The sequence below is a fragment of the Coenobita brevimanus genome, chromosome 103 (genome assembly GCF_032717465.1).
Source record: "Coenobita brevimanus isolate Jiangsu-jjx chromosome 103, ASM3271746v2, whole genome shotgun sequence".
In the NCBI taxonomy this organism is placed as follows: Eukaryota; Metazoa; Arthropoda; class Malacostraca; order Decapoda; family Coenobitidae; genus Coenobita; species Coenobita brevimanus.
In genome coordinates, this window is record NC_137056.1 from 28,609,897 (window position 1) to 28,634,589 (window position 24,693).

Genomic DNA, 24,693 nt, shown 5'->3' on the forward strand with positions numbered 1-24,693 from the left:
TTCGGGGAAACTTGGCCACTCTTTCCTATAGCTCCGTACAGTGCCAACAGTGCCAATGCCGTGTTCAGCAAGGTATTTGGAGAGTTTTGGTGCTGTGTAGTAATTGTCTGTGTACAGCACATGATTACCACCAAAATACCTCTCCATCAGCACTTTTACAATGGAGCCAGAGAAGCCAAGGGGGTCTTTTCTGTTCACATCCATTGTACTAGCCGAGTAGATGACAAAATCCAGGATATACCCCGTCTCACAGTCACACAGCACAAAGAACTTTATCCTAAAGCGGTGGCGTTTGCTGGGGATGTACTGCATGAATTTGAGACGTCCTCTGAACAATACCAGGGATTCGTCTATGACGACTTTCTGCATAGGCCGGAAAAATCGCATAAATCGATCCCTAATCCTGTTGAGAAAATCCCTCACTTTCCACAAAGGGTCAGTTTGGGACGGGTTTGCATTGTCAGCGAAGTGCAGGTATCCAAGCAGCTGTCGGAACTGATCCCGTGACATATACTTCCCGAATATTGGGATAGTAGTAATGTCATCCACGAGCCAGTACTCCTCCAACTCATGTCTCTTTATATGGGGCATCAGAAACATTAGGGCAAAAAAAACATACAGCTCTCTGATTCCAACAGGCAACCACGACACTTGCTTTGGTGAGCCAATAGGTCCCAGCCCTTCTGCTGCACACTGAGCTGCATACCTATTGGTCTCATCGCTGACATGCAGCACGATTTCATCATCCATGAAGGCCAGGAAGTAGTCAACAAAGTCATCTCCTGCGTTGCATGGGAAGGCAGGCTGTATTCCAGCATTTGTCATATCAAACGGTGGATTGTGTGGCTGAAAATCTGCACCGTCAGACCAAACAAGTGCATCCACTTTCCCTGTGCGTGGTTCAGTGGCAGTGGCAGGTTGCATTGCACTCGTTTCCCCGTGAGAAGGAGCTGAGGTGGAGGCAATGGGTGAGGCAATGGGTGAGGCAGGAGGTGAGGCAGGAGGCGAGCGGGAGGGGGGTGAGGCAGGAGGCAACGGGGAGGGGGGTGAGTGCGGGGGCGGTGAGTGGGGGGGTGGCGAGGGTGAGGGAGCTGAGCGAGGGGCAGGCGGGGGGGTTTCTGACCTGGTGCGTGGTGAAACTTGACCCTTTCTACCCCGCTTATCACCTCGCTTATCTCCTCGCTTATCGCCCAGCTTTGCCCTCCAACTGCCACGCATCCCCTTTGTTCTAGGCCTGCCTGCCCTGCCTGCATGGCCTGCACGGCCTGCCTTCCCTCACTTTGCAGGCTTTGGGAATTCGTACTCCTCAGATGATGTAGACTGAGGAGAGGGCACAGCAGATGATGATGATGATGTGAGGGCAATAGGGCTAGGGGAACGGGAAATTGATGGGAAATGCTTACTAGGGCCTGGTGTGGGAGACGTGAGCCTGCGCTTCACTCCCTTCCCACGTGCAATACCAGATTTGCCCATAGGAGCCTTTCCTTTCCCAGAGTAAGTTGGGGGTGGTGGGGGGGAAACAACACGATCACTTTCATCACTGTCACTATCAATGGAAAATGGTTCACCACCAATCACTGCCAAATCATCACTGCTTGCTGTGAGTGTGTCACTTTCACTGCCACAATCAAGAGTAGTACTTACTGTTTTGTCCAGCTCAATTCTAATTTCAGGAGTGCTCAACCCCTTCTGCCTCGCCATCGGCAGTTCCTTTACCGGTGTAGAGGTAGAGGGAACACTAACACTAATCATTTTAGAGGAGGAAGCGAGCGACGATGAGTCAGGACGTAGCGCCATTATCACGCACAGAGCTGGACAGATACTGACTGATGAGGGTCAGAGCAGGGGTGGGGGGGGGCCCCCTCGGGGTTGGAGGAGGGAGGTGTGGGATGGCTGGCGTGAAAGAACTCGACAGCTACTCTTGCGTGAGACACTTTGCGCGCCGGAAAAATGCGCGGTGTTCAAAATATTCATGATCATTCCAGAATGACACCCGCGGTTTGGTCCAGTTTTGTCAATGTCATTCTGGAATGACACTCGCGGTTAAAGGGTTAATAGCAACATCATAAAATGAAAATCTAGTATTCAAGGATGCACACTAGAACTTAGTCATGTTGGTGCTAACCGTGGAAGTTTAGTAATTAAGGAAATCCACCTGTAATGTCGTCTCACGGGAATGAGTGTTGCTCAAAAAATATTGGAAGTTTAGAAGAAATATTTTGCCCATTTATCCAAGCTTTTCATCCTTAGGCTTATATGTTCGGCCAATGAGAACTTCATATTCTTATTGTATTCATTTTCATATAATTTCCTTGCACCCAAAAATATTGTAAAGTTAGATAAAAATTCGGTGTTAATATTTATGTTGGCAGTTTGTGGGATCTCTCTCTCCTCTCTCTCACACACTTCTGCTGACGTCACGGATAAGCTGCGCGAGGAGAGACCTTATTAATTCTCTTGACCTAGGTACTGTACACACACAAGGTGTCCCAGGCAGAGCACGAAAATATGCCCGAGCGGCACAGTGACGGCACACTGGCCTTAGACCTCAGACGTAGCCTGCTCATTCCCGGTCAGTTTAATTTCTTTCACTGCGTACTTTTTATTTTTTCTTTTCCTTAGGAGATAACCATATGTATCCAAGACTAACAGTAACTATATTAATTTCATCACTGAATTTAGTAATGTACAGACTTTGCAAAAAAAGCTGACCGTACAGGGCATAAAGTTTAACAAAAATCACATTCCAGGGAAAATAGTAATGATAGACAAAACTATGCACCATAACTACATCCTAATACTTGGTCATGTTCCCCATTGTCTCATTTACAATCTGGAGGCATCTGGACATGTCTTATAAATTTCAGAAGTATTCTGCATTCATCTTTTTGAACCACATGTTGCCAGTGTCATCCATTAGGCGAGGCACTGACGAAGTATTGCATGTTTTAAGTCTGTCCTCCATATAATTCCATGGGTTTCCGATGGAATTCAAATCCTTGCGATACCTGACTAATTTAGCACTTCAGTCTCATGATCTGAGAGGAATTTCATAACACTTTTTGCCCTGTGATGTGAGACAGAGTCCTGCATTAAATGTGTCCAACCATGAACGTTATAAAATTGCAAGGAATGGTTATCTTGGATCAGTATATGCCTGTCTGCATTCATCGTCATTTTCGAGAAGGAAGTAGAGGCCTTCCGCACCCACTTCCCCACTAAAACAACCCCACACCATTACTCTATCACTGCTCTTGACAGACCTTGCGAGGCCTCCTTACCCGCCTAATACGAGGACGAAAACACATCTGCTTTCATCAGAGGACATCACCTTCCTCTAGTCTTCCTAGGTCCCATCTTTGTATTTTCTTACAAAGTCAATGTGTTTCTGGCGCATTTGTTTAGTCAGAAGTGGTTTCTCTGCTGGCAAGCGTGATGGCAGCTTCAAGTCCTCCAGTTGGTGTTGGATGGTGCAGATAAAGACACCTTGTAAGAGCTTGGAATCATTAACATTGATGTGCAGCAGTAATGTCAGGAGTTTTAAGCCCTTCGCGCCTTAGTAGACTCGTTTTCTCTGAGGGACAACATTTGGTACAAGGCCAAGGGCACTCTCCTCGCTGACCATTCGGACCGTGTGGTTTGCTGTGCTGTTTCATTGACAGGGATGTTCTACTTCCAGGAGAGATTACGAACCATTTTCTCATTAGTTAGATAAGAAGCACCCATCTCTAATCACTAGAGAGCATACAATAACATCAAATACAACGGGGAAGCGATATCCAAGTGTTCTGGCTAGGAGTGAAATCTGCAATACCACCCAAGAGCTCAGCGAGTGGTTGACTGAGTTAGCCTTAAACACAGCGATTAGCGTTCGCTGGAAGCAAGCCTATAGGGAAGCCAGATGTCACCAACCAGACATGGAGCTGATAGTATGGTGTGCAATGCAAATGAAATAGGCCATTCCTGGCCATTGTGTTTTGAGGCAGAGTGGCCAGTTTCTTTTGCGTAGCCTGTATACAGAAACTAAACAACGATTTTATTCAACTAGCAGAACTCGCTAGTCACTGAAATATTAAATCCCAATGAAGAAAATAATATCGATACCACAATAATGGATATGTACACATAATTTTATTGTGTGTAATAAGTGTATGTGTCTTATGTATTTATTCTTCCCAACTCTTTTTGTTGTTTTATGTAACTGCCTTAATTTTTTTTTTACCAGACTTCCTCATGTATCATTTTCCTTGCTGTAAGAACATACGATAATCTTAAAATAAGAATGTAACCTTAAAGAAAACAAAGACTTTGACAGAAAATAATAGCCTACATCTGAAGGTATATCACACCAGCGCATTTAATAATTTCCTTAAAACCTTCACCACGGATAGTTCTCAAAATCTCACTCACTGTGATTATCTGATATGAAAAACCCAGAGGCCATATACAACTGACCTCTGCTGTCCATTTCTGTTTATCTTTACCCATAGTACCTAATTCCTGAGCAGGCCATCCCAGCCTTGGTGTTTGGACAGGCAAATGCTACACAGTTACTTGTTATAATGGTTCATGGCTACGAGTATTAATCCAGAATAATATCAGGCAGCAGCAAATCGCTCACTACGCCTCAGCACGTGTTTATGTTTTGAACTTGAGCAGAGGTGACGTCAATGATCACTCCCCCCCCCCCCTGCATGCACGACCAGGCCAGGCTGTGTGTGGGTCCTGGGTCCGATCATCAGCCTCAATCAGAGGTGCTTTCAATACAGCTTTAGGAATTTTGTAACATATTTTTCTTAGAGATTTATTCATACGAAACAGACCACTCCTGGCCAATATATTTTGAGGCAGAATGGCCAGGTTCTTTCTATTCCAAGCATTGCTCCTAAATATTCCCTCATCTGATACTGACACAAACAGGGTCGATAAATAACATACAAGACAACGCTAAGGTGTGCTGTGCAAAATTAATCGCTAATGATGAGATGCTGCGAAGCCTCCTCTGCCATCTTGCATACGGCGCTCAGTTCATCAAGAACTAACTGTGTAGTCCAGTTACTTAGTTAATCCGAAGGTCTTATGCTCCTTGGCTTGGAGCCTCCTTGGCAACACACACACACACACACACACACACACACACACACACCGGATATTATGTAGATGGTACGACGTGTCTTGTAGACCAGCCAAAAACACCCAGTCTTATGCGGAGTTTTCTCTGCCTTATACAGGTCTTATCTTACCCTTGTGGATCTCGCCTATCTGGAATTTCCTTTGCATTTATCGGATTTTCCTTTCCTTTGTGGACATTTTCTCTTCTTGATGCCGCACATCCCCCCCCCCTCTCCATTTCAGTTCCTTCCCGTCGTTGCTTTTTTTTTTTTTTTTTTGTCTCTTTACCCTCAAAAAATTAAGCAGCAGGAGCACCAACATAGTTAGCGTCCTCCTCATGCTCTTAAAAACTCCGGAGTAATGTGTTGCTCTTGAAATGAATAATTATGTGCAGGAGAGTCGGCGTAAAGCGACCTAATGCTGGCACACTTTTTTCTGAGGCACGTAAAAAATTCTCTTAATTCCGTGTTGTAAGCGTATACTGCAGTGTCATTTTCTTTTTCATTTGGTTTTATGAATGTTTTGTTTACCTGTGCAGTACTGGTTGGTAGAGAATATTGTCTTTTGCTACCAGTGTTCATCATACATTTTTTTTTTTTTTTTTTACGAGGAAGAAGGACTCAAAGGCTGACCCCGCAAAACAGTTCCCTCCAAGAAAAAAAAAAATAATAATAATACAAAAGACAGCCAAATTCGAGGTCCGTTCATTTCGAGATGCCTGGACACACTGCGTTTGAAAGGCTGGAGATCATAGGAAGTAGGAAATACAGACAGAGGGAGACAGTTCCAGAGATGACCTGTTGCATAAATGAAGGACTGGTAGTAGCGTTTAACTCTTGCATTAGAGAGTTGGACAGAAAAGTGATGAGAATTTACTGCTAGACGGGTACTACGCACCCGTCGTAGAGGTGGAGGGATGCAAGCAGTTCAGAGGAGCAGTGATCATTTAAGTAGCGACAGATAATAGATAAAGAGGCAACAGTGTGGCGAAGAGACAGAAGTTGAAGGGAGCTAGTAAGAGGAGGAGAGTTGATGTGACGAAAAGCCTTTGACTCCACCCTATTGAGAAGAGTTGTATGTGGGGAGCTTCCCCACACATGAGAGTTGTACTCCAAACAGGGGCGAATAAAACCCGTGTACAGGGATAAAGAAGACATGGAGTCGGCTTAGCACACCCAATCTCTTGGAAGCAGATTTCGCAAGAGATGCAATATGATCTTTCCAAGATAAGTCCCGAGTGAAGGAAACCCAAGCATGTTCAAGGATGATGCAGGACTGAGCTGGATATTATTAAACATTAGTGGGTACTCCTGTGGAAGATTTTTGATGGGTTGATAGGTGTAAGAACTGAGTCTTTGATGCAATAAAAACAACAAGATTATTTTTACCCCAGTCAGAGATACGAGCCAAGTCAGACATTCAGTGTGCCATAGCCTCATCCCTTGTTTGTTGAAGTAACTGCTGAGATAGACGTTGCAGAAACCGAATGGAAGGGTGAAGGGTGGAATCATCAGTGTACAAGTGAACAGGGTTAGATGTACAGCTTAGATCATTGATGAATAAAAGAATGAGAGTTGATGATAGGACAGAGCCCTGAGGAACACCACTATTGATAGATCCAGAAGAAGAACGATGGCCGTCTACAACAGCAGCTATAGAACGACCAGAGAGGAAGCTATACCGTAGATGAAGGCACAGACAGAAGGATAGAAACCGTAATAGGGCAGTCTGGAAATTAAAGATTTATGCCAGACTCGATTGAAAGCCTTTGAGATGTCAAGTGCAATGGCAAAGCTTTCGCCAAAGTCCCGAAAGGAGGATGACCAGGAGTCTGAAAGGTAGGTGAGAAAATCGCCAGTGGAGCGTCCCTGACGGAACCCATACTGACGATCAGAAAGAAGGTTGTGAGAGAAAATATGCTTTAAAAATTTTCTGTTAAGAATAGACTCCAAAACTTTTGAGACACAAGACGTTAAAGCAATTGGACGATAGTTAGAGGGTTGGGAATGGTCACCCTTCTTTGGGATTGGCTGAATGAGAGCAAACTTCCAGCAAGAAGGAAAGGTACAATTTGAAAGACATTAACAAAAGAGTTTGTAGGCAGGGTGTAAGCACAGAAGCACAGTTCTTGAGGACAACAGGAGGAACTCCATCAGGCCCATGTGGCTTGTTTAGTATTAAGGCCAGTCATGGCAGACAATACACCAGCTGAAGAAATTTTAATGTCAACCATGAGGAAGGCAGAGGGGGGAATTGATGGAGGAACAGCACCGGAATCGTCTAAGGTGGAATTGGAGGAGAAAGTCTGAGTGAAGAGATCTGCTTTGTTACTAGAAGAAATAGTTACAGAGCCATCAGAGTAGAAGAGATAATATTCAATCAATCCCTTCACACATTTTTTAGCGACACCAAAGGAGTACCAAGTGTGATCGAGTCTGTTTTTTGTGTATTTATCTGTATATGTATATATGTATGTACAGTACGTATCATCAATGACTGATCCGAGCTGGATTAAAAAAAAAAAAAAAAAAGGCATATACATTATGGGAGGCTATGGGAAGTAATAACTTGATTTTGTTACAGATCAATGGAAAGTTAAAGGATATGGATCAAGTTCAAATATCCTAGCGCTGCGTTATCTCGTGAATGTCTGATCTGAGTTGCATGAAATACTGGTACGTACATCGTGTGCAGACATGGGCAGAAGCGATTCCATTTTGGCACAGATCGATTAGATGTCAATATGAAATTTAGGCGGGGCGTTGCTGTGCTCTCGGATCACCTTTATAGTTTTCTTATAGCAGGAATCTCCACACGATTTTATTTACATTAGGAATGAGAATGAGTGTCCGAACTGTAGGGATATTTAGGAAATTTCATTAACCCCTGCACCGCTAGACTTCTTTGCCAAGGTAAAGAAAATCGTCTGTTGGTAGTGAGATTAATGTAGAAATGTGCCTGGGAATGAAGGCGTTCATTACACAACTTATGGTTAGTTGTTCTCAGGTAACCTGGTGGTCTGCTGGTAGGATAATAATGTCGAGTGACGACAACCATGTCCTAAGCACGTTAGTTCAAAACTCCCAGAGGGAAATTATGAGATGTGGAAATATCTCTTGTAGCGGCCTTGTTCACGTGTCTCACTAATGATTACCAAATACAAGTTACCGTACTTCACTTCCGTAGACTTAAATTACTTTAGCAAAGCCACACCATACCATAAAACACTACACAAAGCACCAAACTTTACAACGAGATAGGTCATTAACCGAATGGTGGAATTATCCAGAGATTCCCAATGTTGTCTATGGAAAGTGTTGCCAAGTGACTCTGCTCGGTATTGTATTCTTAAATATTCTGGCTAGGTTTTGGGTCTCTGTGATTTGATAAGTAATATAAGATTGAATGTTACCATCCTAAGATGTGGAAGCATATCTCGGAGCAGCTCTGTACAGTGGGGCACCAATTTTCGCGCCTAATTGGGTCCAAAAATAATGCGCGAAAGTGGAATTAGCGAAAGTTGGGGCATTGTCTTTATGGCAAAAAGGCTAATTGGTTCCCGGTTATCCTAAAGTAACATCAGATTTTCATTTTCACTTGCAATACAGTACATCAAATCACTATTGTACATTGCATTGTGAGATACAAACAATAAAAACTGTACAGTACACATTATATGAGAAGAAACATACCACAGAGATCAGGTTGAGGTGTTTAATGGATGTTGGGGGTAAGTATCTGAGGCGCGTGGCGGGCTTATTTAGCCACGCCAGACGTATTGGCGCCACCTCTTGCTGCCTCGCTACCACTCTCTCCCTCTGCCTTCTCAGATGCAACTTGATGCAACACTTCCACTCTGTGCTGAATTTCCCTTTGTATAGTAGAGGCCATTGAACCGTGAGAATCCAACACAATGGAGCTAGCACGCTCGTACACAATGGCGGGAATGGGTGGACAGAGTGTTGACATGATGTCATTCAAGATGGCGGTGGGTTGCGGGCGGGCAGTGCAGGAAATTCAAAGTTCAAAATATTGTCCCAAACCCAAAATTTGTGCGCGAAAATCGATTTTTTTCAAGCGAAAGTGGAAGTTAGGGAATATTTGGTGCATGCCGCGAAAGTGTATTCCGCGAATCCTGCTGTAGCGAAAGTTGGTGCACTACTGTATGTTTGTTCCTCATTTATGACGCTGGGATATATGGTACTTCACTCCTGTAGACTTTAGCGACCGTAACTGAGCCACAGCACAACACACAACACAACACAACACAACACGCCTAACCCCATCTTAACCCGTCATGTCCCGAGGTTTTCCGCACCTCCGACATCCCCCAGTCCCGAGCCTTTCTGGAAAAATTTTTTTTTGGCTAAAACTTCCGCTTAGCTTGAGAAACGAAGGAAAATTACAAAGAAAGTGGTTCCCGTGGTCTAGAAGTGGTCCATACAGGTAAGGTCCCCAGAGCCAGGTGTCGTGTTCTGTAATGGACGTGATATGCGCTCACGTTTTCTACGGTAAGGAATACTGGGAGAAACAACACACAACACCTCTATATTTATTGAATTTGAACTAATAAACAATAACAGTAACAATATAATGGATTTCAGACATATGTATGAAAAATAAGCATTGTACCATCGCGCAAGCATAGTGAGTTTGGTCCGAGTCGTAACATGCTATATGCTAAGTGTCTTGTATCAGTCAACCTATCATTTTTTATATTTGTATACTTCTGTGTCAATGACATTTTACCAATTACAACTGTTTGTAAGTGTTTTCAGATGTTTTCATTCATTATGATGACATGCAGTATAAGTCTAGCGCACATCGGCTTAGTAAGCGCACTCGCTATGACTCGTATTTCAACATACCAAATTGTTTTATCACTTTCCAATTATTTTTCCCTTTACATAGAACCTTTCCTCCACCACTGTAAATGTTTTCAATTATTTTCATTCATTACGAGGGCATTTAGCGATAAGCTAGCGCATATTCACGTAGCAACCACGATCTCAAACACTCGTGTTTCATCATCTACTTTATTTATTCACTCCAGTTATAATTTCCCACTTACTTTACACACGTTTACACCCCAATACTGCACTGTACATACTTACTGGCATTATTTATTCAAGTGAGCGTGAGAATATCGCATGATAAATACCCTCGCAATGAATGTTTCGACCAACATAATACTCACACACTTATATACTAATTCTTCACATATATTACACACTTTACCACTTGCTGACTTTTATTTTCACTAATACATCCCTTATTCATTCAAATGAGCGTCAGGAAATCGCATCTCTATACACACGCTATGAATATTTGACTTAGAATATATTTCAGCACTTACAATAATTTGAACTTATATTATACCCGTAAGCATTTGCAATAATAATAATTATATAATTACGGGCCGTATTTATTGCACTCAGAGACAGAATATCGCATCATAAAACCCTCGCTATGTATGTTTCCACTTAGGGCATATTTATACACTTACATACAATTTTTGCACTTATGTTATACCCGTATGCACTTTATACTAATATTTGGAGATCAACATGACTGATAATTTCACTGAGCGTCTGTCTGTCGCATTTACCTCATAATTTCAGCGTCCTTTCGCATTCACACCATATTAGAATTGCATCAACGTGTGATATTCACTGAAACATGGGTGAATACAGAGACCCACGTCACACTGCACGCACTCATAGCGGGTGTCCTTCCTCTGTGTCGTGAGTCTCACCTGGGAATTACTGCACACGTGACACCTGCGTTGGGGCCTAGGTCTGTTTGGCTGGGGAGGGATAGGAGTGGGGAAATGGCGGCCGGATATTCTCAGGGGAGTTTGTGCAATAGGGCCAGTGTGGGTGCGATGTTGGGGCCTTTCAACAGCATACCGTGCAAAGATTTCTCTTGTGAGCTCCCTCACAAACCCTTCAAATGTTTCCTGAACTCCTGTTGTCATGGCGTGAAGGTGGTGTCAATTCAGAGCAGTGATATCTAGCAAGTGAAAGAACAGTTTCTTATACCACTTCATCGTGGTCCTGGCACACTCTACCGTCGATATCATGGAGTCTGACTGGTCCACCAGGCGCATGTTTATATTATAAGCCATGACACACTCAGGTTTCCAAACACGACGCCTGTTCTCGCTACGGTAATCTACTGAATCAGTACGGTGCATCAAGGGGCGGTGAACCGTGGACAAGAGGCTTACTTCTCTATTGTGGTTCCACACAGTTGCAAGGATGTTGTTGGCTTTGAAGAAGACAACCTCATTCCTTGCAAGGTTCTGCCCTACCTTGGCCATGTGACGCCGGTTCACCTTCACGGTTCCACAGATTCCCGTTTCATGCGTGTGAAGATAACGAGCAAGAAGAGTGCTAGTGTACCAATTGTCCAGGTAGAGAACGTGACCACGATGAAGGTAGTCTTCTATCATCGTCTTTACCACTGCTTCCGACAGTCCAATACTTCGATCTTCTATTATGTCTGTCTGTGCACCGGTGTACAAGACTATGTATTGCACGTATCCAGTCCTACAGTCGCACATAACAAAGATCTTGAACCCAAAACGGTGCCTTTTGCTGGGTATATACTGCCTAAATGAAATATTGCCTCTCCACAACACGAGACTCTCGTCTGTGACGAGGTCTCTATAGGGATAGAATGAGGAACGAAAGGTTTGCCTGAGGTGATCAAAGATCAACCTGATTCGCCTCATTTTATCATTGTTGTTCGCATTTACAGGATCATGAGCATCATAGAAATGGAGGCGACTTAGAATTTGTTGAAACCGATTACGGCTCATCACTTGACCAAATATTGGGGTAAACATAACAGGGTCCCTAGTCCAGTAAGCAGGAATTCTATTCTTTCGTATAATACCCATCAAAAGGACCAGGGCAAAAAATAAGAACATTTCTGGAAGGGAGACAGGGTAATCATAGATGATAGAATGCCTACTCCTTGTTCCCAATCTTTCACTTTCTAGGCGCTGGGTGCTTGCAAACAGGTTGGTTTGGTATACAATCTGCTCCACAAATGCCTCACTGAAAAACAGGTGGAAAAAATCCAACCTGGTGGAATTACGGTGAATTCCTGGAGCAATGCAGCCAGATCGCCCCTGCTCAGTGAAGGGGTGAATGAGGGGAGAAAAATCACTCCCATCCTCCTAATTCCACGCCACAAATCCCTCGTCCCCATCATCACCATCACCTCCTTCGTCTGGGTGAGGAGGAGATCCTGGTTGGGGAGGTGGGGGAGAAGGAGTGCGGAGGGCTTCCCCACTGTCACTCCTCTTCCCTTTGCCTTTACCCTTTCCCTTTCCCTTACCCTTACGGCCTTGAGGAACATTAGGGGGCTGTGGGGATGAAATAGGGGAATATTGGGGAGAAGAAGACTTGCTGGGGAGTGGTTCCTCCCCACCTTCCCCCTCCATGACAACACCACGTGCTTTCTCACGCACCCTAGCTCGACCACGTGTTAGGGGATATTGGGGAGCATAAGACGTGCTTGGGAGTGGTTCCTCCCCACCTTCCCCCTCCCTCACAACCCCACGTGATAATGAACGCACCCACACTGGCCCACTTGATCCACTACACCGCCTCACACTACATAGGGAGAGCAATGACTCACGTCACTCTCACTTTCCCTAATCCTCCCTGCACTTTCCCTTTCATTCCCCACTCCCTCCACTTCACTTCCTAACTCCCCAAACAAAATGCTAGGCCCATACCTGCTCATACGACGTGGTGTGCGCTCTGGGCCACAATGAGTTATGACCTCACGTCCATACCACGTGGCAGCACGTCCCACGGCTCCGTCATCGTCATCATCCTCGTCCTCGAATTCTGGTTCCAAATCACGTTGGGGATAGGGATAGGATGTTGCATGTGCTTTCTTTGCCTGCTGCTCCTGTCTAGCAGCACGGTAAGTCACGTACTGCCGCTTCCTGGGAGACGGAACTTCCTCGTCACTGCTGGTGGTTTCTTCCTCCTCTGGCTGCACATAATCCTTGTCCATATCCTTGTTGTCCAGTGGGGAATCACTGTCGCCTGTAGAGGTGTCCAGGGCGACTTGAATTTTGCTGTCTGAGAGACCTTTCTTAGCCATGTCTGAGCAGGACCGTTGCTACCAGGTGAGTGGACGAGTGGTGGGTTAGCGCGGGTTGCGCGGGGTCGCCGAGTGTCCCCGCCTGGTGGCAGGTAGGGGAAGGTCATGTGAGGGTACGTACCGCAAATCAAGCGCGAAATTTGAAAATTGTCGAAATTATACACAATGCAATTGCACAACGTACCGGTACGTCGCCGGGACTGGCAAATGCAAATCGTTGCAACATACCCATACGTCGACGGGACGGGGCGGGTTAAACCACAACACAGAAAATCACCCGTCCACATCACAGTGCACCAAGGACATAATTGAATGAAAGCTCTCACATTCAGTGTTGTTTTATCAGTCTTCATTATCATTATTCATTCTTTGCACTTTCTAGAAGTTGCAAGAGTAAAATTAATAAAACGTCCGCACCTAATGGCTGGCAGTGATTGACATTAGTTTACGCGATCCAGGCTGAACAGACAGAAAGTAAATAAACAAATAAATTAATAAATAATCAAGTAGTTTCGTCAGTTTCATGACGTCATTCGTTTTATTTTTGTTGTCGCCAGACTATTGTGTTCCTGTTTCTGACACTTTTTTTTCTTTTTTTAGTTGAGGCTTGTAGTAGTAACGAAAGTAGGTAAGGGTGAACGGATTGGGTATAACACTTTAGTTTTTACATTATATTCCTGGTACCATCTTGATATAATTTAGCCAAGAAGAACCTCTGTAGTTGTGAGAGGAGTGTAAACAGATTAAGTAAAAAAAAAAAAAAAACTATCATTAGCTCCAATATATGATTTTTTTTCTTGAAACCATTTTGTCATTTAATTTTTTATACCCCCATACAAATTCATTTAGTTCAGGAGAGTCATCCAGCAGTGACGGGAAAGTCTACGTGATGGAGGATAAACAGACTGTCAGATGAACAAGAGTAGAATTGTTCCGGGACCCGCAGCGAGGCTCTTGTTTCAAACAGTTTGCTTAATTTAAGCACTTTTGCTAAAGTAGTCGCTAGATGGCGCCACCTCAGGTGTCAGCTGATGGCAGATTTGGATTCTCCATGTCAAACTACCTTATATGGTACCACTTTCATGTCTCAAAAGGCCTCCTTCTAACAAATCCGCCAGAAACAGAAGAAGAAGAAGGAGAATGCTGGCCACTCACTGACCTGCTGGCTATCGCCACAAAGAGAAAAACAAAAAAAGCAAAAATCAACAAGTACCCCTCCCTGCCTATCAAGCCTCACAATGGACGAGTAATTGTGAGTTTAAAAATGTGCCGAAATTGAAAGGGAACCGATATTAGCATGAAAGGAGGGAGGCGATTTAACTACAGCGCTGAAAGAGAAAAATAAGAGTAAAAAAAAATCGGTGCCGAGATTGAAAGGGTCCGGGATGACCACAAAAGGAGGGGTGGAGATTTTAGTAGAGTGGCGAGAGTGAAAATTTTTAAATGAAAGTGAAAAAATAAATTGGTGCTGAGATTGAAAAGATCCAAAATGACAATACGAGGAGGGATGACGATGTAAAAAGAGCGCCGAAAGTGAAAATGTAAAAAAAATGAATACAAATAAAATAAAATAAAACTGATGCCCAGAAATTGAAAGGAACCGAAATTACATTAAAAGAACAGGTTACGACTTAAACATAAGATCACCAGAGTCCTGCTTTTAGGCGGGACAGTCCCACTTTTTTTACATATGTCCCGCCTTTTTAATTTGCCTTTTCAGCAAAGTATCTTAACCCGCCCCATCCCGACCACTTTTCCACCACTGACTCCCCCCAATCCTGACAATTTTAGGAATTTTTTTTTTTGGCTCAAACCTTCGCTTTTGGTGAGAAACATCGAAAATTCATAGAGAAATCGCTCACCTGAGGTTTAAAATACTCGATACAGGTAGGAGTACCTTCTTACCTTACTGGGTTTTCTATCAGGCTGGCACCAAAGAAAACGAGTTCTATGGGAGGATAACTATTTCACACCACTCATAAACGGTATTTATTTATTTACTTGGTACGAATTTATATGTAGTACGAGAGTATATTGGTTTTCAAGCAGTAATATAGGCATTATAAGCATTATTTCACTCACTAATACCTGACCTTTTTTTGCCACATTACCTGTTCATCATTTCTAAATGTTTCTTCCTCTAATGCTATGTAAAGTTTGTCCTCCACATTGTCATTGATTGGGGAATCACTCTGGCCCTGAATTTCCTACCGTGGCATGACATGGCTATACTGGCCAGGTCACTGATAACAGGTGAATTGCTGAGACAATGGCATGCAGGGGGGGGGAGGAGGTCATGCTGGGTAAGGCATTGTCCCTGCCTGTCATCTTGTAGAGGAAGGTGTCATGTGTATGCGTACCAAAAATCACTCGCGAAAATTGAAAATTGTGCGAACTAGGGACCTTGCAATTTTTTCGTGTTTATGTATGTCGACGGGATTGGCAGTGACAAAACGTGTGGACATTAAGGAACGTCGACGGGACGCCGCGGGTTAAATGTCCCACTTTTATGAAATTATGATGAATTAGCAAATTTATGCATGATTCAAACCAAATGAAATACTGACTTGTTAATATAAAATGTGTAATACAATCGTGTACTTACTAAACTGGTAACTTTGGTCGGCCCATTCACCATGCCGTGCGGTATGTTCGAAGTTCGTTTGAGACGTTATGTTTGATTAACAGCCTGAGGGTGAGGTGCAGCGCAGCGACAGTCGCTGTCACTCGCCTAAGTCAATATATATATATATATATATATATATATATATATATATATATACACACACACACACACACACACACACACACACACACACACGCACGCGCACACGCGCACGCGCGCGACATTGTCCCTCGTTTAGCTCCAGTAAATTTGGTCACCTTCCTTAAATATAGCACCGAAAGTCAAAAAAAAAAAAAATGCCGAGATTGAAAGGAACCGCAAATACCATGACAGGAGGTGAGTTGACTTAAATACGACACTGAACAAGAGTAGAAGTGCCCTGGGATCTGAGGTGAGGCTCTTGTTTCAAACAGTTTGCTGTAAAAATTTGGATTTCCCATGTATGTCCCTTATATGGGATCACTTTTACGTCTCAATGGGCTAAAGAAACTTTACTAACGTTGCTGCTAGATGGCGCCACCACAGGTGTCAGCTGACAGCAAATTTGGATTCTCTGTGTCAAATAACCTTGAACGGGACCACTTTTATGTCTCAATAGGCTTAAATTAAGCAGTTTTTCTGACGTTTTCTCTAGATGGCGCCAACTCAGGTGTCAGCTGATGGCAGATTTGGATTCTCCATGTCAAAATACCACATATGGTACCACTTTTGTGTCTACAAAGGCTTCCTTTCAACAAAGCCGCCAGAAGAAGAGGAAGAATGCTGGCCACTTATTGACCTGCTGGCTATTGTCGCAGGTAAAAACAGGGAAGAAAACATCGATAAGTCCCATTGTATAGGAGATTGAATATTAAATGCTGTTATAACGGCATCGTGGACAGGAACGGTGACTGAGGGAAAAATCAGAAATTGGAAGTTGGTGTTTGGCAAATATTTTTGCTTGTGAGCGAGGAATAACATTTAAGCAGATGAAATGCCATATATCCTTGCAATGTGGCAGGTGAAGAAAGGGGAGGGGGAAGAAAGGGGAAGGGGGAATGAGAAAAGGGGAAGGAAAAGAGTGGGAAAGGATGGAAAGGGGAGGGGAAGGGAAGTGGTTGGGACGGGAGAAGGGTTGGAGGGGAAGGGGAAGAAGTAGGGAAGGAGAAGGGGAGAGGAGGTGTTAGATAGGGGAGGAGAAGGAAGGTGTCAAGGGGGTGGGAGATGGGGCAGAGTGGCTGAGAGAAGGGGAAGAAAGGTTACGAGGGGCAGGAAGGGAGGAGGAGGTGAGACTGTGTCCGTGTTGAAATGAACGTATCTTGAATTTGGTTTTCTTGTTCATGTCTTCAGAAACAAGAAATTTTGCATGCTCTCGAAGTTCATTTTCTTTTCATTAATATATTCAAATGAATTAACATCTAACTAATGCAATCCCCAGCATCAAGGATTTTTGCTGGGTGATTCTTCTTTCCTGTAAAAATATTCAGGCTCTAATATTTCTTCCCCGTCATTCGTCCTCTGCTCTCTGGACAAAACTTAGAAAATGGAAAATAATGTTCAGGTTCCCCAAATTTTCTGAACTCTGTTTCTTTATATAAAAAACTGTTACGGATGTTCAGATTCCAGGACATTTTTAATTACTTTTCTCGGCATAAAAAATCTAATCAGCTTCTGGTTCCTGAGTATTTTTTTTTTATGTCGAGAACAATACCCCTAATAATTCCCAGCACCTGACGTTTTTTCAGGTGGTGGAAATTATTATGAGTATTGTTCTCGACGTAAAAAAACTACTCAGGAACCAGAGGCTCATTAGATTTTTTTTCTGCGTTATAACAAAATATATTCAGATCCCAGGAAATTATGCCTTACCCTCCCGGCGGCACAACATAGTGCTTGACCATAACTGTCATCCCCCGCCCCCCACTGACTCACTAAGTTAGTGTACTTTGTTAATGTATGGGGTTCAGGCATAATGGAAGATGTGTTAGGAAAACGAAATTTTGCACAGTGGGCCAGGGTTCAGACATAACAGGAACCACGAGGACACAGGCGTTATGCACGGCCAAAGTTTTAAACCATGGAACATCGAATTTTGCCTATTAAAAGATGTTCACCCTGACCACGGTTTTGTGAAGGATGGAATCACCAAGGGTTGCCCATCACAGGGAACGGACGACCACTGGGGGTCCCATCAAAGCCATTATGCACAACTATAATTTTTAACCAAGGAAAACGAAACATTGCACAATGGTACATGTTTACCTCGGCCACGCTGTAGGCAGTGTGGGACTCCCGATGACCACCCCTCCTGGGCGGAGGGGTGCACCCCAGGGGTTACACTACCATAGCTTTTTACTTAAGAAAATGAAATTTTGTTCAGCGGATGATGTTTACTGGGGCCACGTTTTAAGCAGGGTAAAGTCCCCAAAAGCCAACCCCCACGGGAGTGGTGGTGGCCCCTGGAGTCCTGGCCAAAGTATTTCATTCACTGTCATGGTTTTTAACCTGGGAACACGAAACTTTACGTAATGACAGACATTCACCCTGGCTACGTTTTAGCTATGGTGGGACCTGCGATGGCCACAGTAATAAGAAATTGACACCAGAATGTGATGCAACTCATGAAGGGCTTTTGATATGATGTAGAGCAGCACTACTGCCTTGTTCTGACCTAAAGTTACAACAAGAGATTAACACTGTATTATGGTTCTATCATGGAGTGCTAAGGAATAAGATGTGGGGCCTCATTGGTTTATTCTGCCCATCTGTGTAATAAACAAGAAAACTTTGACCAGGATGTGATGAGATTTGTCCCCGAACAACATGGTTTAAAAACATATCTCTGTTCTCACTACTCTTATCTCTTCTTAACATATTTCTGTCTTCACTGTCTCTTCTTTCTCTCACCACAAAATTTTCCTGTCCCTCTTATTGAAGCTACCTTCCCTCCTCCTAACTTGTCCCATCCGCATTTTTAACGAACGGTTCACCTTCATGACGTGATGTGCATGAAGGCAACAGTGTAGTGTAGGCTGACATAACCCTGAGATGAGCCACTGCAGGCGACCCCCTCATCCCCCTCAATCTCCGTAAGCACTTTCAGAAATGGCTAATGAGGAAGCGCGCACTACGCCATTTTAAAGCCACCTATCTCTCTCTCTCTCTCTCTCTCTCTCTCTCTCTCTCTCTCTCTCTCTCTCTCTCATTAATGTTTCCCGTCTTTCAGCCCTCCTTTCCTCCCTCTTTCACTTCTTCCTCTTCCTCTCCTCCCTTTATTTCAAGTACTCGTACCTTCTTTGGTCTCACTACATTTCCTCCTTCCCTCCATCCTCCCCTACATTTTCTCTTCTTCCATCTTCCCTCTCTTCTTCCCTTTCCCATTACTCTCATCTACCTTCTTTTCCTCTCCGACTTCCTTCTCTCATCTTTTCTCCCTCCATTCCTCCTCCTCCTGTTCATGCTAGTCAGAGTTATTCCTTGTGTATTTAGTAGCTTCTTGCTTGCTGAATACCTCATGATTGCTTCTTTCCATGCTTATCATTGATTTATCATTTCTTCGACTCCCCTTCCTTCACGCCTCGCTTTATCTTCCTTTATACTTTGCCTTGGTCTGAGTCCTTGCATCTTAAGATTTCTCTTCTTGTTTACTGTGTCCCTTCTTAATCTTATTTTTTTATTTTTTATCTCCTACCCTCGTCACACTTCTCCACCTTTTCTCCTTCCTTCTTCCCTCCACCTCCTTCGCTTGTTTGTTTAAGTTGGCTTCGTGCTTTTCTTGCTTGTTGAACCTTGCCTCCGTTCGTGCTTTTTTGTGTGTGTTTATTTATCATGGTGCATTTGTTCCACTGAGAGCAAGTTCTAAGAGCCTAATAGTGTTAACAGTTAATGCATTAAATCTTATTTTCGTCGAGAGGCCTTGAAGCTGATTTTGATCTTCATCTAGTATTAAGAAATCATGACGTCGTCGTATTGAAAGGATTGACTCTTTGAAGGGCCAGGTATCCCTGAAATTAGTATAACTGTCTGCAGGTAGCAAGTATTAAAACAAGTCTCATCACACATTAAAACTTTGTCTCTCAACCAACCCTATATTTTACCATAATTTTTTCTCACCCAACGTCTCAGCTAATGCTCAAAACACCTTTGTAAAAACCAGAATCATTCATATTTCTCCCTTCTCTCAATCATAATATCTCACCGTCCCACATGTAAGCATTTAGCCTCATGTGCGAGTATTCTTGACTCATTTTCCTACTTTCCTTGTTTCCACGCCTTTCAGATAACTTTTTCACTTACTCCTCTCTTTCTTTCATCCCATCTTAATCCTCTGTCTTCTATCTCCACAATTTGCTTTCCTCCCCTTTACATCTTTTCATTTATTGTTTCCTTCTCTTCGCTTTCCTTTTTCATCTTTTCCATCTCTCCAGTTTTGCCATCATTCTTTCCATCTCTCTTTCATCTCTCCGCCTTCCTCTTTCTTCCATTCCATCTCGCCACAACTTTCTATCTGCCTACTTTCCTTTCCTTCACGCTTTTCAAATAACCTTTTCCTTACCACGAGCTACGTTTCCCTCCTTATTTCTTTACCTGCCCACTTTCCTACGATCCTTCCACCTCCTCCTTTCATCCCTTCCACCACCTTTTCACCTCTCCCCCACCCCCTTTCCTCCTTTCCGTCTCTCAGTTTCCTTAATCTCTCCACCTTTCCCCCCCTTCCCTGCGGTCTTTCCTCCTCCTCCTGACCTCCATCTTCCTTTCTTCTCTCCACATTTCCTTCCTTTTCACCTTCCTCCTTCCTATCTTTCCATCTATCTGTCTATAGCCAGACGCCATAACCCCGTAAGGGATGGTCGTTTGACTATGAGTTATTAGTTTTACGGGAAGGGGCACTAACCCTGCGCCAGCCCACTTGTTGACACGCAAAGAACACGTATGAATTGGTTGTATGGTTACCAGAAAATGGCTTCTCCTTTTCTTCACCCTCATCATCCTTCCATCTATTCTCCACTTTTCCCTCTATTTCCACCTTCCTCATTCCTGCCTCTCATTATTCCATCTCTCTCTCTCTCTCTCTCTCTCTCTCTCTCTCTCTCTCTCTCTCTCTCTCACACACACACACACACACACACACACACACATACACATTATTATTACTTTTATTCCCCTTTTTGTTTCTCGTCCATTTCCTCCTCTTTCGCTAATGCCTTCTCCTTTATTCTCAGCTTTCTTCCCCCTTCCTTGTCCCATTCTATCCTCTTTCGTTTTTCATCATCTGCCATATTAATTTTTCCTTCGTTAATCCCCCTTCTCTCCTTCTGTCATTTCTTGCTCTCTGCCTCCTCTTCCATATCCTCCATCCCAGTCTTACCACGCTTCCATTCTTTCCCATTCATCCCTCTTTGTCTTAAGTTTGTTTTTTCTCTTTTTTTCCCCAGCATTTATTTCCTCCTTTTATTCCCTCTATCCTTTCCTCTCCTGTTTCCCTTTTCCTTCTCCTGCCTGTCTGTCTGTCTCTGTCTGTCTGTCTGTCTGCCTGTCTGCCTGTCTCTCTTTCTCTCTCTCTCTCTGCTTTTGTAGTCTTTCCCTCCCTCTATTTTCTTTCTCCTACCTTCTCTCTTCTCCTTCTTCTTACCTCCTCCTCCCGTCTCTTCTTTCCTAACTCCTCCTCCCATCTCCTATTTTCTATCTCTTTCCTTTCCTCTCATTTCCCTCTCAGCCTTTGTAGTCTTTCCATCCCGTTTTTTTCCCTTTCCTACGCCTTCTCTTTTCTCCTCTTTTGTACCTCCTCCTTCCATCTCTCCATCAGTCTTCTTTGTCTCTTGTCCTCTCCCTCCTACTCCTCCTTTCCCCCCATCTCTTCCCCTCTCTTGCTCTGTCTCACTTCCTCTACGTTACTGCCTTAAAAATTTGCACCATCAGGCTCACCTCGCAATACTCTACGAACTGGCTGCTTCTCCAAGGCTTCACCCTCGTACTCAACACCAGGCATACACAATACCATTAGAGAAAATACAGACACAGACGAAAGAACTGAAATATATAACAGAAAAATACATACACATAAGGAAGGACTGACACAGAACAGGCACACAGAATACCACTAACCACCTCACTCCGATGACGTATTTCATATTTATTTCCTGTTAACTTTGGGCGATTTTATTTGATTTCGGAGAGATTTTTCGCGCTAGCGGAGTGTGATATAACCATCATTAGCCCCTTCACTACTAGAGATCTGTACTAAGGTAAATATAATCGTGTGTCGGATGCAGGAAGACACGATAATTGCGTCACAGGATTGATGGGGTTAAAGATAATACAAATGGAGCGCATACAGTGTACTGTACAGTAAATGTATGACACATCTGCCAACAAATAGGGAACAAATATACTTATAAGGCGAACACACATATATTATACATATCTACGTACAAATATATAGAACAGAATTATACTGTACATATGCTACTGCTGTATTCATGAACTGAAAGTACATACAATACATTTGAAGCATATGCAGCATACGACAGATTCAAACACACCCAGGCATCTAGGAGTCACTCACCTCAATAGAATCCGTATGATGTTAGGTGGAATAGAATACCAGAATTGTCCCAGTTATAAGAGAGGCAGCAGTACTAGTACAGTACCGGTATAACATTCTGGCGATCCTGTGACTTTTTTTTTCAGCTGAATAAAACTAGCTTTCGTTCATCGGAAATTTGTTCCGGTCCAGAGAGGCTTAATGGTACCAGTGTTAACACTGACCCCTGTGGCTCATGAATAAAATCGCCTGGTTTTAGCGAGAACAGAATGCGACGGCTGTCCCGACCAGCCGACTTGTGTGAGACAGCAATAGCATGTATTCAGTAAAGAGGCTGGGTGTTGACACCGAGGTGATGATATGTGCACACACCACAAAGCCAGCCAAGGGACAGGGCGTGTGTGCTGGGCAATCCCCAGTTCCTGTCCTCCCCCCCTTACTATCTTTTCTGATCAGCCCATACCCCACTGACTGGGCTAATGTATGGCCCGTTATGCACTATACAGCGGGTGCAGGAATCTGTAAACGAACGAACAAACGATGATATGTGGAAGTGTATGACACGGAGAAGGACTTCCGGGACTCGGGGAACGTGTTCTTCAGTCTATTCCCACAGTCGGATACACACACAAGAAGACGTATATAATACAAATTCAGATGCTTGTTACCAAGAAAAATAATGCCATCACTAACGAGGAAAAAATATTTTAGTGTACCATTCTTAACCCGTTCTTTGTGATGGCGCTCATTTACGTGTGTTTTTACCAAGAACAGATATTTTTTCCATTTTTTTTTTCCTTAAGAAGAATCTGTGGTAATGAAGAAAGGTTTTAGGTAATCCTTCCTGTGTTTAAGTCCTCCATAAGGAAAGTAAAATGATCAGGAAAGAGCACAGTAAAAAATGCAGTACATTTTGATAGTGATGATAGAAAAAGAGAAAGAAAGAAAGAGTGAAAGAGAAAACAAATTCAAAGTATTATTACCATGGAGATGGCGTCTTAACCTCTTGATGTCTTTGTCAGCTTATTGTTGCTAATCCAGATTTTTTTAATGTGGGAAAGATCTGTTGTGTTGACGCAGTTGATGGAGTGTGTATCTAACCCCTTCAGGTAAGAAATTCTTCCTTAAGCTTAAAAAATAAATCATCTGAAGGTTTGGAGTTAAATAAGAAAAAAATACCATAGTGAACCCTGAACAATGGGGGAACTCGGTAAGTTTGGACAATTCCTGTAAACATTACTTGTTTCCATTAACCCCTTAACCGCGGGGCATCACTTTCGTGACGCTCGGGTGCAATGGATCATAACACGGCGTCACTTTTGCGATTCTGTGTTATTTTGAATTCGCCCGGGTTTTCAAGTGGTTGCTTGTATCATCTGTCAGTACTGCCAGTGTCTAACAATAGTCAGTGCTGCTATTGTCATCTATACTCCCATCAATTGTGACAATTTAGCCATTTCTCCCCATTCTTGACTCCCCTCTCAACCTCCCCTCCATTACCCTCTCCTCCCGCCTGCCCCAGGTGCGCCACACTAGGCAAATCTTGCCCGGATTTTTCCACTCATTTCATCCATTGGAATGAGCCCTATGCCTTATTCTTATACAAAATAATATAAATAAAAAAGAAAAACGGTAATTGATAGTGCCATACACCTGAAATTGGTAATTATCACCTGGCAACACCCCACATGCACTCGTTCACTAATATTCCCTGCTTATTTCCCCTTGAAATATGCTGTATGACCTGTGCTCATAATAAAACTATATATAAGAAAGGAAGGGAGAAGCCTAAGTGATAGTTACATGCACCTGGAACTACCAAATTTATTGTGTATTGTCTAGATTTCCTGCCAATCATTTCACAACATATAAATTAGCAGCTGTCACCTCGCTGACGTTGTCAACTCTTGGCGGCCCCATATCCACCTCGTCATTCAGTTCAGTGTTGTCTCTTGAGATGAAAGCGAGTAGCACTAGTGCCCCTCCATTCCCACCGCTTCTAGAGGGCCCTGTGACCTCTACCCCTACTAAACCTCGTGTGGGAAGGGGTAAAGGACTAAGTGACTCTGCTGTGGAGTATGAACTGGCTAATTTATCCATGATAATGATGGACAGTGACTACAATCTTTCTAGTGAATTGTGTGATGAGCCAGTGGAGGATATGGTGATAAATTATGAATGCTTCAGTGTCCCAAGTTCATCCTGGCTCCAGGGGAAAGGAGCTCTTAAATACTGGAAGTGACAGTGTACAACATTGTGTAAATAAAATAGAAATAGAAATAATTACTAATATAAGAATATGAGT